At 34.6% G+C, this 14,009-nt stretch overlaps 1 protein-coding gene across 2 annotated transcripts in view; it reads left to right on the top strand.

The window, feature by feature from the left end:
• The first annotated feature begins 9,091 nt into the window (after nt 1–9,091).
• Nucleotides 9,092–14,009, top strand: part of shd (cytochrome P450 family 24 subfamily A member shade) — a 159,951-nt gene continuing 155,033 nt past the window's right edge. For both annotated transcript variants that reach the window (XM_069829563.1, XM_069829561.1), the window contains exon 1: nt 9,092–9,437. The gene's annotated coding sequence lies outside the window, so the exon portion shown is untranslated. The remainder of the gene's footprint in view (nt 9,438–14,009) is intronic.

Below are 14,009 nucleotides of genomic sequence, written 5' to 3'. Positions count from 1 at the left end.
TTAATAGAAAAAAAATAAAAACATATTTTTGAGTGAAATTTTTCAGGGTAATTAAAAAAATAAAATTACTAGTTACTCTGCAAATAATTTAATGATACTGATTCACGTTGTTGACACAACCGGAAAAAAGATATTTCAAATATTTTTAAAATTGTGAAGCTAAGAGAGAAACGGTGTTTGGTTGTAAAAAAATTGTCAAAATTTCGAAAATTTAAAATACGTCAAACAAGTTTGTATATCAAAGTACTGGATCTCGTAATTAAAAATGTGAATAATAGCTTCGAATTTTTTTTTTTAATTCAGTAATGGACCCTTGAGAAAATTAAGACATTTCAAATATTTTAAAATTGTGAAACTGAGAGAGAAACGGTGTTTGGTTGTAAAAAAAATTGTCAAAATTTCGAAAATTTAAAATATGGCAAACAATTTTGTATATCAAAGTACTGGGCCTTGTAATTAAAAATGTGAATAATAGCCTCGAAAATTTTCAGTTTAATTCAGTAATGGACCCTTGAGAAAATTAAGATATTTAAAATATTTTTAAAATTGTGAAGCTAAGAGAGAAACGGTGTTTGGTTGTAAAAAAAATTGTCAAAATTTCGAAAATTTAAAATATGGCAAACAACTTTGTATATCAAAATACTGGACCTCGTAATTAAAAATGTTAATAATAGCTTCGAAATTTTTTTTTAATTCAGTAATGGACCCTTGAGAAAATTAAGACACTTCAAATATTTTTTAAAATTGTGAAGCTGAGAGAGAAACGGTGTTTGGTTGTAAAAAAAAAATTGTCAAAATTTCGAAAATTTAAAATACGTCAAACAAGTTTGTATATCAAAGTACTGGACCTCGTAATTAAAAATGTGAATAATAGCTTCCAATTTTTTTTTTAAATTCAGTAATGGACCCTTGAGAAAATTAAGACATTTCAAATATTTTAAAATTGTGAAGCTGAGAGAGAAACGGTGTTTGGTTGTAAAAAAATTGTCAAAATTTCGAAAATTTAAAATATGGCAAACAATTTTGTATATCAAAGTACTGTACCTTGTAATTAAAAATGTGAATAATAGCCTCGAAAATTTTCAATTTAATTCAGTAATGGACCCTTGAGAAAATTAAAAAAATAAAATAAATATTATTTACGTAATTTTCATCCATTTAAGCTAGATGTACCCTCCTAAATTTTCTGTGCTTTTGTATTGTTCGTTGAATGGTTTTTAGTAGGTTATTTTACGATGCTGTATCAACATCTCAGGTTATTTAGCGTCTGAATGAAGTGAGGGTGATAATGCCGGTGAAATGAGTCCGAGGTCCAGCACCGATAGCTACCCAGCATTTGCTCATATTGGGTTGAGGAAAAACCCCGGAAAAAACCTCAACCAGGTAACTTGTCCCGACTGGGATTCGAACCCGGGTCCCCTGGTTTCGTGGCCAGACGCGCTAGTCGTTACTCAACATGTGTGGACAGTTGAATGGTGAATACGTTATGAACACATGAGAGTCTTTTTCGTAATCCAGTCTGCTCTTTCATTAATAAACAATCTGATAATTTGGAAGTCTTTTAGTGATTATTTTGGATTAAACTTAATAAACTGACGTCAATAGGCATATTCCTCTATAATTATCGCAATAATGTCCTTCCCCTTTCTTAGAAATAGATACCACCAACACAATTAACCATTATTGTGGGATACATTTGCCATGCCAGCATAAGTTATATATTACGTTCAGTAATCTATGTTTGGCCTTCACATTTGAGGAGTTTATCATCTCTAAATTTATATTATCTATTCTTGGAGGAGTTTTCTGATCTTCATATCGTTTAATGCTTCTTGAAACTCTGCAAAAGTTATATAATCTATTTCATCTGCGTATTGAGACGTTACAAGATAATTAAAAGCATCCATTTCTGTAATAATAATAATAATAATAATAATAATAATAATAATAATAATAACGCTAAGAAAGGAAATAGCATACGACAGTCTGAATAAAAATATAAGTACAACGTTTTATGGACTGAAAGGGTACAACTAGACAAGGACATTTTGGAAAATAAACCAGGCACAATAATTAAAAGCAGAAGAAAAGACAAATTATTCTTATGTATGCATAAAAATCGTGTTATGAAGATGGCACATACTTACACATTGTACGTTTTACACATTTTGCGACATTTCAGTTTTTTGTATTTACTGTATTTGTCAAGTCATGCATTGCATTTGTCTAATATTTTTGCTTCAAAGTTATTTTCTTAAACTGTCTTTCAAGACATATAACTTTCCGGTACATAGCAAATTAAAGTCATATAAGCTTAGTCCATGTGAGAAGAAGCACTTTTTCTTTCTGAGTTACAAAATACATTCTTGAATAAAAAGTGAGACATCTAACTTAAATTAGAAATAGCGCATATATATATATATATATATATATATAATTAATTTTACAGATATGTTTATGTTAGAGCTATTAATATATTGCAATCGCATGCAATGTTCTTTTGCTACTTACGAAAATGGACTTTTAATATTGCCAGCAATGTTAAAAGATATTAGTTAACAGTATATTAGGAGAATTTAATTTAATTATTTACTGGTGAAGTAACCAACGTATCTATGAAAGCAAACCATTCAAGGGGAACGTTAGCTGGCGCGGTATGAAAGTGATGTTTTCAACTGATTGTGGAAAACAGTATTCTTTATTATAAAGATCGATTCGGAATGCTCATGCATGGATTTTAAATTATTTATGGTGAGCAAGAAATTCATGCACAATTTCCGTATGACTGGGGTTATGTTAATAGAATAGAATTAGAATAGAATAGACCAGAATAGAATAGAGCAAAATAGAAGGATAGAAAAGAATAGAACAAAACAAAATAGAATAGAACAGAAATGGGTACAGTATAATAGAATGCAGAACAGTATAACCTGGTTCACAGTAAAATAGAATATAAGAAAACGGAATGTAATAGAACAAAATGAGACAGAATAAAATAGAATGCAGAACAGTATAAAATAGAAGAGAGGAAAATAGAATGGAATAGAACAGAGTAGTATACAGAGTAGAATAAGACAGAACAGGAAGAATAGAACAAAACAGAATAGAATAGAGTAGAACTGAGAACAGTATAAAATAGGACAGCGTAAAATAGAATGAAATAGAAAAGAGCAGTACAGAGTAGGATAGGACAGAATAGGAAGAATAGAACAAAACAGAATAGATTAGGACAGAATAGAGTAGAATTGAGAACTGTATAAAATAGGACAGAGTAAAATAGAGTGGAATTCAACAGAGCAGTACAGAGTAGTATAGGACAGAATAGGAAGAACAGAACAAAACATAATAGAATAGGGCATAATAGAGTATAATTGAGAACGGCATAAAATAGGACAGCGTAAAATAGAATGAAATAGAAAAGAGCAGTACAGAGTAGGATAGGACAGAATAGGAAGAATAGAACAAAACAGAATAGATTAGGACAGAATAGAGTAGAATTGAGAACTGTATAAAATAGGACAGAGTAAAATAGAGTGGAATTCAACAGAGCAGTACAGAGTAGTATAGGACAGAATAGGAAGAACAGAACAAAACATAATAGAATAGGGCATAATAGAGTAGAATTGAGAACAGTATAAAATAGGACAGAGTAAAATAGAGTGGAATTCAACAGAGCAGTACAGAGTAGTATAGGACAGAATAGGAAGAACAGAACAAAACATAATAGAATAGAGCATAATAGAGTAGAATTGAGAACAGTATAAAATAGGACAGAGTAAAATAGAGTGGAATTCAACAGAGCAGTACAGAGTAGGATAGGACACAATAGGAAGAACAGAACAAAACATAATAGAATAGGGCACAATAGAGTAGAACTGAGAACTGTATAAAATAGGACAGAGTAAAATAGAGTGGAATTCAACAGAGCAGTACAGAGTAGTATAGGACAGAATAGGAAGAACAGAAAAAAACATAATAGAATAAGGCATAATAGAGTAGAATATAGCAGAATAGAATAGGACAGCGTAAAATAGAATGAAATAGAAAAGAGCAGTACAGAGTAGGATAGGACAGAATAGGAAGAATAGAATAAAACATAATGGATTAGGACAGAATAGAGTAGAATTGAGAACTGTATAAAATAGGACAGAGTAAAATAGAGTGGAATTCAACAGAGCAGTACAGAGTAGTATAGGACAGAATAGGAAGAACAGAAAAAAACATAATAGAATAAGGCATAATAGAGTAGAATATAGCAGAATAGAATAGGACAGAGCGTAACTGAATAAAACAGAACCGAATAGGACAGGACAGAGCTTTAAATTTCACGAGGGCAATGACCTCTTGTTTACTACAATTCACATGTTCGGTGAGCCATTCTTAACCTACTTACAGTATTTGAGCTAATCTTAATCCTACATGCAAATAGCTTTGAAGATAGGCGGGTATGAAGTGCTGAGCAAATCCGTTGTAATAATTATGCCGACATTGAATAGTATGAATAGTGAATTATTCAAATATGCTAGCCATAAATTTCTACAGAGATTTTTGAGATTTTAAAATTTGATATGGGAAGGACAAGGAATTCCAGAAAGTTGGACTATATCTATTGTAATCCCTATACATAAAAGATGAGATTTGAAAATTACGGATAATTATAGAGGAATAAGTTTATTGAACGCAGGATATAAAATTTATGCAAGTAATTTGAAAAACAAACTCAATGAGCATTACGACAATATTATCAGTGAGGAACAAAATGGTTTTCGTCGAGGAAGATCCTGTTGTGATGAATATTTTTGCATTGGAATTATTGGTTGAGAAACATAGAGAATTTAATCTAGAAACGCATATGGCATTCATTGACTTTAAAAAGGCTTTTGATAAAGTTAATCTGAATAAATTACTTCAGATTTTGGCGGACACCTGGTAGAGTTCACAGAGCAATTTTATGATTAATCACTGTTGAAAAGAAAGTTAGTTTTCTCTAGAACTACATTAACCAGGACAATAATTTTTTCACTGCCCGTTATGGAATGTTTTCCGAGTCCACTGCTATTAAAAGGTTTCTAGCAGTATTAATTCCATTAGTTGTACAATTGTGTTAATCTGTGCAATAATTATATGGGTATAGGCCTATATAATTACTTTCAATTATGGTTTATTTAACGACGCTCGCAATTGCCGAAGTTATATCAGCTTCGCCAGTGTGCCGGAATTTTGTGCCGCAGGAATTCGTTTACATGCCAGTAAATCTACTGACATGAGCCTGTTGCATTTAAGCACACTTAAATGCCAACGACCTTGGCAGGGATCGAATCTGCAACCTCGAGCACAGAAGGCCAGCACTATACCGGTTGCGCTACCCAGGCAGACTTTATATGTATATATATATATATATATATATGTATATATGGGAAATGCGTGTTATTATTCGGTTGAGAAGCTTTTATCATGTAATCTGCTGTCAAAAAATCTGAAAGTTAGAATTTATAAAACAGTTATATTACCGGTTGTTCTGTATGGTTGTGAAACTTGGACTCTCACTCTGAGAGAGGAACATAGGTTAAGGGTGTTTGAGAATAAGGTGCTTAGGAAAATATTTGGGGCTAAGCGGGATGAAGTTACAGGAGAATGGAGAAAGTTACACAACGCAGAACTGCACGCATTGTATTCTTCACCTGACATAATTAGGAACATTAAATCCAGACGTTTGAGATGGGCAGGACATGTAGCACGTATGGGCGAATCCAGAAATGCATATAGAGTCTTAGTTGGGAGACCGGAGGGAAAAAGACCTTTGGGGAGGCCGAGACGTAGATGGGAGGATAATATTAAAATGGATTTGAGGGAGGTGGGATATGATGATAGAGACTGGATTAATCTTGCACAGGATAGGGACCGATGGCGGGCTTATGTGAGGGCGGCAATGAACCTTCGGGTTCCTTGAAAGCCATTTGTAAGTAAGTAAGTATATATATATATATATTAGGCCTACAGTTTCCACTTTTCTCTGAAACTATATAGGCCTATCAAAACATCACAAATTTTTTTATTAATGCCTTTGATAAGCGTCTTGATAGAGCCAGTTAATCATTAGGGCACTTCAGGGCATAATTTGTGTTTTTTAATTTATATTTCTGAAAAATTGTTGTAATTTTTTATATTTAGAATTTTTTGTCATTGGGAATGGTGTATTTTTGTATCAAAATCTTTCACCTGTTTTATGTAGTTTAACGTTCTGTACGCACACAAAAATTTCAGACTTCTAAGTTGAATAGTTTTTGAGAAAAGTGTGCCTGAAATGTAAAAAATCAAACTTTCGGGAAATGGCAATAAAGGGCATTTTTTAATGCTAGCTAGAAATCTTTGATAGCAGTGGACTTAGAAAACATTCCATAATTGGCAGTGAAAAAATTGTTATTCTAGGTCATGTACTTCTAGAGAAAACTAACTTTCTTTTCAACAGTGATTAATAATAAAATTGTCCTACGAACTGTATCAGGTGTCCTGGAAGAAAATAATAAGTGAATGGATGGATAGACGGATGAATGAATGAATGATTGATTATGTAAATAATTAAATAAATAAATATTTTTTTTCATTTAACTAATTAACTTCCTTTCTGGTTCTTACATGCCAGTGTTCTTAGGGGAGGGATAATTCTTTGTCTCATTCACGGGACAAGGACAGTGTACGGACTCCCCTGGTGAGGGGTCAGTTCGACGCAGGGACCACTTTCTAAAGACAACACGAACACGTATATAGACAACGGACAGATCGTTCGAGATAGAATGTAAATTCTAATTGAGCATTCGTCTTTGCGATAGGCAGGCTTCGGGATTTGAACCTGAGCCTTCTGAATGCGAGTCCGGCACAATACCGCGTCGATCACTAGGTTAAATAAATGATACAGTATAATAAATACTTAATAATAGGGCTAGGATTTTGATGACCTATAAATCATAAAAAAAATCTTAAAAACAATGCATTTATGACCTAAAAATCTTTCAGAAATGCCCTTAAAATGCCCTAAAATTGATCTTACATAATTGGTTTAGTAGGAATGTTAATATTTAGATTAGTAATTAAATTGAATTCTAGTACCAACATTCAAGTTTATTTAATTTTACATAATTTTTCTAAGTAGTACACTTTAATTAATTATTTTGCCTGATGTAGTTCACCACAAGGCCTCTCTTATATGGAACTAGCAGGTATAGAGGAGTCTATATTGAAGGGGTGGTTGGACTGATTACATGGAGCTGTACTACGTTAAAATGACAATACTTGCGTAGAAAAACGATTAAAATAATATACAAAATAATGGATATTAATTGACAAAATATCTAGAGAAAATGTCAAAGGAAATAAATACTTTTTTTACATTATTAATGGCGATTTATGGCCAGAATGAAATGAAAATACCCCAAAAATGACCGAATAAAACAAAAAATGCTCTTATGAGTTGTAAGAGGTAAAAAATGCAAAAAATGCCCTAACAAATACGTTCTAAGTTGGAATTTTCAAGTTAAAGAAACGACAAAAAAAATCTGTTCCTCCATTCACTGTTTGAGTCGCTTGAGAAACTTTTTGCCCCAGAAACTAAAACTTACCCTTGTACAAACCCTAGTAATGCCGCACTTCGATTATTGTGACATTTTGTTAAGTGACCTAAGTTCTGAATTGTCAGTCAAGTTACAGCGAGCTCAGAATATATGCGTCAGATACGTGTGCAATATCCGACGATACGATCACATATCACCGTCCTTCGCAAGTCTCTCGTGGCTCCGATTTAAAGAACGCAGAACTTTACACTCTTTGTCTTTACTCTTTCGAATTCTGCACACCTTAACACCAAATTACCTTTCGTGTCGTTTCCCTCATCTATACTCTAACCACGACATAAATACCAGATCACTTATCTGTGGCACGCTAAGTATACCTCTTCATAGAACATCTTGTTATTCATCATCTTTTACAATATCCACCTCGCGACAATGGAATTCCTTGTCACAAAGTATTAGGGGCTGCAAGAGAACAAACACCTTTAAGAACAGCTTAAAAGATAACCTTATTAGCATTTCACTCCAATCATACTGATTTAAACTATCACTGACTACATTGTTACTTTTTTCTTTAGACATCATCCTGATTGTGCTGTATTTTCAAAATTGTCTCATAATAATCTGTTTCTATTATCTAATATTAGGGGAGAGTCGGGTAGTATCGGACAGTGCGTTTCTTTCATCTACCACCACATGGTAGTACCTGAATGACATGGTTACGTTTCTCTATGCGACATCACAGAAACGTAACCATGTCAATCAGGTACTATCATCGTGTGGTAGATGAAAGAAACTCACTGTTCGATATTACCCGATGTCCGATACTACCCGACTCTACCCCATTTGAAATATATTAACATTCTATGTATTTTAGCTTAATTCTGCTACACAGTTTATTTCAGTGTTTAATTAATAGTTCATAGTATTTTGTTGTTTAATTCGTAAATAACTCTTGTATACATGTAACTTTCATCTAAATAAAATTGTTGAATTCTTTGTAAGTTCATGCATATGTATATACACTTTTTGCTGGTTGAGTGGAAGAGAAGGCCTTACGGCCTTAACTCTGCCAGCTAAAATAAATCATTATTATTATTATTATTATTATTATTATTATTATTATTATTATTATTATTATTATTAAAACACTCATTTTATCACATAACATATAAATACTAAAGCAGCTATGTTTCTGGATTACTAGAAAAAAGATGCAATTTCAACAAAATCCTAGCCCTACTTATTAACCACCAGCAGTTAATGTTTCTACAACAAAACTCAGCGCAGAGGCAGATGGATCCATTTATATGTTGGCAGCGCTTACAAAAATCCCCTCGCGTTTCTGATCTGAACAATGCGACACGAGGAATTCGTGTTGCTGAATGAGTGAGACCTACCGCCAATAAGAGATTCGTCAATTTTTGGTAACGACCAATCAGGGTCACTGAAAGAGCCCGGCGGCAGGTAATGGGACGTGAGGAACTGCCGGCTGAAGTTTGCCGATGCGATCAGCTGACGGCGGGCGGGAGCCCTACAGCCTCGCGAGGACTACAGAGAAGCTGTTAGTTCAACACAGTCCGGCGCGGCGCGCGCATGTGTACCGGACGGTCCTACCTCGCACACGTGACCAATTAATGTCACCTTTCATCGAGATAACAGCACTTTCAGCTCGACACTCGTCACCACAATCTTGCTATTTTAAGTATTCAGTCATTTCACTGTGATAAAATAGAAGTGATTACGTAAGATTATCAGTGGTCAGTGTTGAAAACATTTTTGGAATTAAATTACTGCAAGACGTTTTTAAATTGGTTGGTTTCCTGTCGTCTTTGATCTTGGATGTAAAGTTTATCATCTGGATTTCCCAAGGTGAGAAAAATTTAATTTTTGAAAACTATAATTTTATTGAAAAAAAAAATTGTCTACTGTTTTCTTATTTATATTGTTTCATGCAAATTTTACATCACTCACCATCTTAAGATTTTTAATGAATGGATGTTATAGTACTTCTTAATTTATTTTATTTTCGTTAACTTATTACCCGTAGACATTTCAATATTTTTTTCGTCAAAATTCCTCAAATATTTCAAACCCTACACATTTATTGCAAACAGAAGCGTCATTTCAGTTTTTCCTTGGGGGGAGAGGTGGACATAATTATTTTTTAAGGAAGACCATTTAAGGAAATATCGCGTGGCGTACTTCCTCGAAATGAACTATCTTCCATACTGTAAACTGGGGTAAACATGACCATAAAAAATAAAAAGGGTTTAAATCATGGTATCAGATGCACTAATATATTTTTAAGTTATTTTTTTTCTGCATTTGTTACGTATTTTTTTATTTTGTCACAAATAGGACTGATATGTTTTAATTTATTTTGTTTTATGATCAAGTTTACCCCGCTGTACAGTACATTTCCAATTTCCGCACATAGGCCCAGTTTTAACTTCTTATCTCACTTATAAGATAGGCTTTCGTAATTTATATGCACTTACTGTTAATATGACGTAGGTACGAACAAATGAATTCACAATTTTGTTTATTAAAAATTTTAATTTCAGTCAATAAAAAATACACTATTTCCATTTAAAATAAATGACAATCACTAATGTAGCAAAGGGTAACGACTTGGTTTAATTTGAGCGAAGTCATTAACTAGCTCGTCTTTTATTTCTTAAGCTTTTATAAAAGTGGAATATAATAATATTAAGACTACAGTTCTCATATATTTTTCTTTAGTAATAGCACAATCTAGTATATACATTCACGAAGCTTGAGTTATGAGGGTGCTAGGAACAATTGAGTGTGCCGGTACTATTTCGCATTGTCTGTAATGAGGCGATATTAGCGATCCTAGTGGTTAGCAACTATCTATGGATGCATATTTACTACGTATTGAGCTTCGTGACTGCATATACTAGACTGTGCTATTACTATACAATTATTATTTTTTTAAACTTAAATTCAGAAGGGGGGAGGGAATTTGCACTCCTGCATCGTAATATGACGCCCCTGATTGCAAAATAAATAAATAAATTAATTTTTTAGCTACAAATTTCGTATTTTATGTGTTACTGCATGAAGTGGTTCCCAACCTTTCACGTGAAGAGTACGTTAAAATATTTCATAAACATGCTTGACAACGTGTGCAAATATTGTGTACAATTCAAAGGGTGGATTTCACTTCCTCTTTCAATCGGCACAGGCGTGAATATACAGGTTGAACTGTAAATAATGTCATTAATTCCAGAGGTTATTCTTTGAGACATTTCAAACAAAAAAGTTTAATATAATTTTGCTGGTTTTTGCTTCCTTTTCAAAATGAAAATTGTTTTATATTAAACATTTCATAGCGTGTTTTGAGAAACCCATCAGCCAGATAACTTGCCCCAGGTAACTACCACCACCGCTACTACTGCTACTAATACTACTACTACTATTACTACTACCACTACCATTACTACTAATACTACTACTACTACTACTATCAACACCACTACTACCACTAATACTACTACACCCCATTACTATTATTACTACCACGACTTCTACCACCACTACTACTACTACTACTACTACTACTACTACTACAAATGTTACATCAATCCCTGTCAGAACTTTATTAATCTGCACCTAAATATACAGAGTGTTAAGAAAAGTATCCAATATTTTATGAGGTGCTAGTATGCATCAAAACAAGAAAAAAATGTCTAATAAACATGGGTCCTACAACACATACTTTCTGAGATCTGAACACTTGTTTATAGGAGGTGCTCAGTGTGACGTCCATTCATGGCAATGCATTCCTCTGCCCTTCGGCATAAGGAATCACGCACTCTTTGAAATTGACCCGGTTGTTCTTGATAACCAAAAGTCTAGGGGATTTAGATTTGAGGAGCGAGCAGGCCAAGGTGTGGGGCCTCCCCAATCAATCCAGCGGTCCTGAAATGTCAGCGTCAGGTGTTCACGCTCATTGCGGAAAAAATGTGCTGGTGTGCCATCATGCATGAACCACATCTGTAGTCTTTGCTGACATGGCACATACTCCAGCAAGATAGGCAATACGTTAATAAGAAAGTCCTGATAACGAGCCCCTGTGTATCTCTAGTGGCATGTATGGCCCTATTAATCTATCGCCAAGAACGCCTGCCCATACGTTGATTGAGAATCGGTCCTGATGCCTTGTTTCTTCAAGTGCATGGGAATTTTCATCAGTACACGCATGCTGATTACGAAAATTCACAACAACATCTCTGCTGAACCCTGCTCATATCCGTAACCAGATTTTTTTTTCAGTATTCCTTGCGACGTATCACTGTATCAGGGGTGTCAACTACGGTATGATTATCTGGTAGCCTGCTGTATTGTAGGACAGAAAATGCATTGCCATAAATGGACGTCACATTGAGCACCTCCTAAGAACAAGTGTTCAGATCTCAGAAAGTATGTGTTGTAGGACCTATGTTTACTATACTTTTTTTTCTTGTTTTGATGCATACTTTCAAGTTTGTGTTCCGGGTTCAGCGCAGAGCGGTATGGCAGTCAATTGATGAATGTCATCACATTTAAGCACAGTTAGAGTTTTGCAAACGAGATTGTTCCAAGCTTGTAACCTTTAATTACCAGAGATGAACATTTCCCCTCTCGATGTGCGAACTTTACCCCTCCTACAGTTGAATCGTGGAAGGCAAGTTGCGCTGGTACAGCTCTCGGAGTGTGTAGTTACCAGCGGCGTACTAAGAAAATGTGCGCGCAGCTTAGCTTGACTGGTGAATTATTTTGAGTGTTAAATGAAAGGAAGGCTCGATTACGCATGCTCAGCTTCAGCATTAGAATCAACCAAGAAAATCTCCAGTGGTTACGTGGTGTGGACAATTATCCTGTCACGTGGGCGGTCCGGGTTCAGAGTCACGGACAGGCCTGCGGTATTTCATTAGTGGTGCTTATGGCGAACAAGTTCGCAGTTTGAGTTTTTCTCGGGGTTCTCCCATTTAACCAATTTAGGCGAAATAATTCCCTCCGATCTCCATTCCGCCATCATTCATAGTATTCCCCGATCGCCGGCTGGCGAAGCGTGAAGGAGATTGGTCTACGGATGAGCGGGTTGCTTGCTTCGAAAATAAGGATTGTCAGCGATCCTTAGCGCTGTCAACTGGCTTGGGTTGGGAATGCACCAAGCTGTGGTTCGATGTAAAAGTTTTCTCAGACGTACGTAGCGCTAGAATATCTCTCTTTTCCTTTAGGAAGCTGAGTTTGGTCTTCCATCCCGGCTTCGATCCCCGATCAGGTCGTGATGGAATTTGTGATAGACAAAGCAGATATTACTAGGGGTTTTATCGAGACATTTCCGTTTCTATCCTTCCACGAATAGGGTAGATGAGGGTAATTGTAAACAGGGGGTAATTGTAAACAAATGCTGTGAGAAATACAAAACTGTCAATATAAAAATTTTAATTCGGGGAATATTTAAATTAACATGTTGGCTAACCTACAAAGCAGTTTGGCGCCAAATAGTAGTAACTGCTTAGTTGTGAACGAATGTTTTGTAAGAGTCTACAAAAAAAAAATTTGAAAAAGAATTTTGCTTCACCTTCATTTTTGACATTGTAAGTAAACGTACAGTGCTATTTTTTAAGAATGTGTTGTTTTTTTATGACTAATGTATAGTAGTTAACATGTATTTATTACAGTGGTTTTGAGATCTCCCATAACCTCAGTTCATTAAATTATGACGTGTTTACATTTGCCCCATAGTTTTAATTGCTTGGGGTAATTGTAAACATGTTTTACTATGGTTACATTTCGTACTTTTTAGTAATCAAAATACCAAGAAATTATATTAGAAAGAGATCCCCACCCAACTACACTGTAGAGGATTTAGAGAGGGTTGTCACAGATGTGAAAAATAGTAACTACAGTTATCGTGAAGCTCAGGAGAGGTACTGAGTTCCTATATCGTCATATATCATAGGTTACAGGGATGAAATGCACCAGTGACCAAAATTGGAGTTGGAAGGAGTACAGCTCTTTCTTCTGAAACAGAACAAAAAATGTTCAGTGTCAGCCCGTGCGAAAATTGGTGTTTACAATTACCCCCTCTCAAAGGGGTAAATGTAAACAGGTGGGGTAAATATAAACTAGCAACTAAAATATAAAAAAGTCAACCTTATTATTTTAAACCCATTTTCAGGGAACAGAAATATGTAAAAATAACACAATGTTTCTTTGTCATGCTTACCGTTACTGAGGGTTGTGTAATGTTGAAATATATTTGAAATCAGTGAAAAGTGTTTACAATTACCCTGGTCTACCCTACTTCATTTGCTCCTCATTTCATCTATCATCTGCAATAGCTAAAAAGAGGCTGGGGTGAAATCTTGGAGTTAGCACTGTTTTCCGATGAACTGGCTCTGGGCCCCGGGGCTTATCTGAGCATGG

This window comes from Periplaneta americana, chromosome 6, assembly GCF_040183065.1.
Source record: "Periplaneta americana isolate PAMFEO1 chromosome 6, P.americana_PAMFEO1_priV1, whole genome shotgun sequence".
In the NCBI taxonomy this organism is placed as follows: domain Eukaryota; kingdom Metazoa; phylum Arthropoda; class Insecta; order Blattodea; family Blattidae; genus Periplaneta; species Periplaneta americana.
This window is presented reverse-complemented; position numbering and strand designations above follow the sequence as displayed.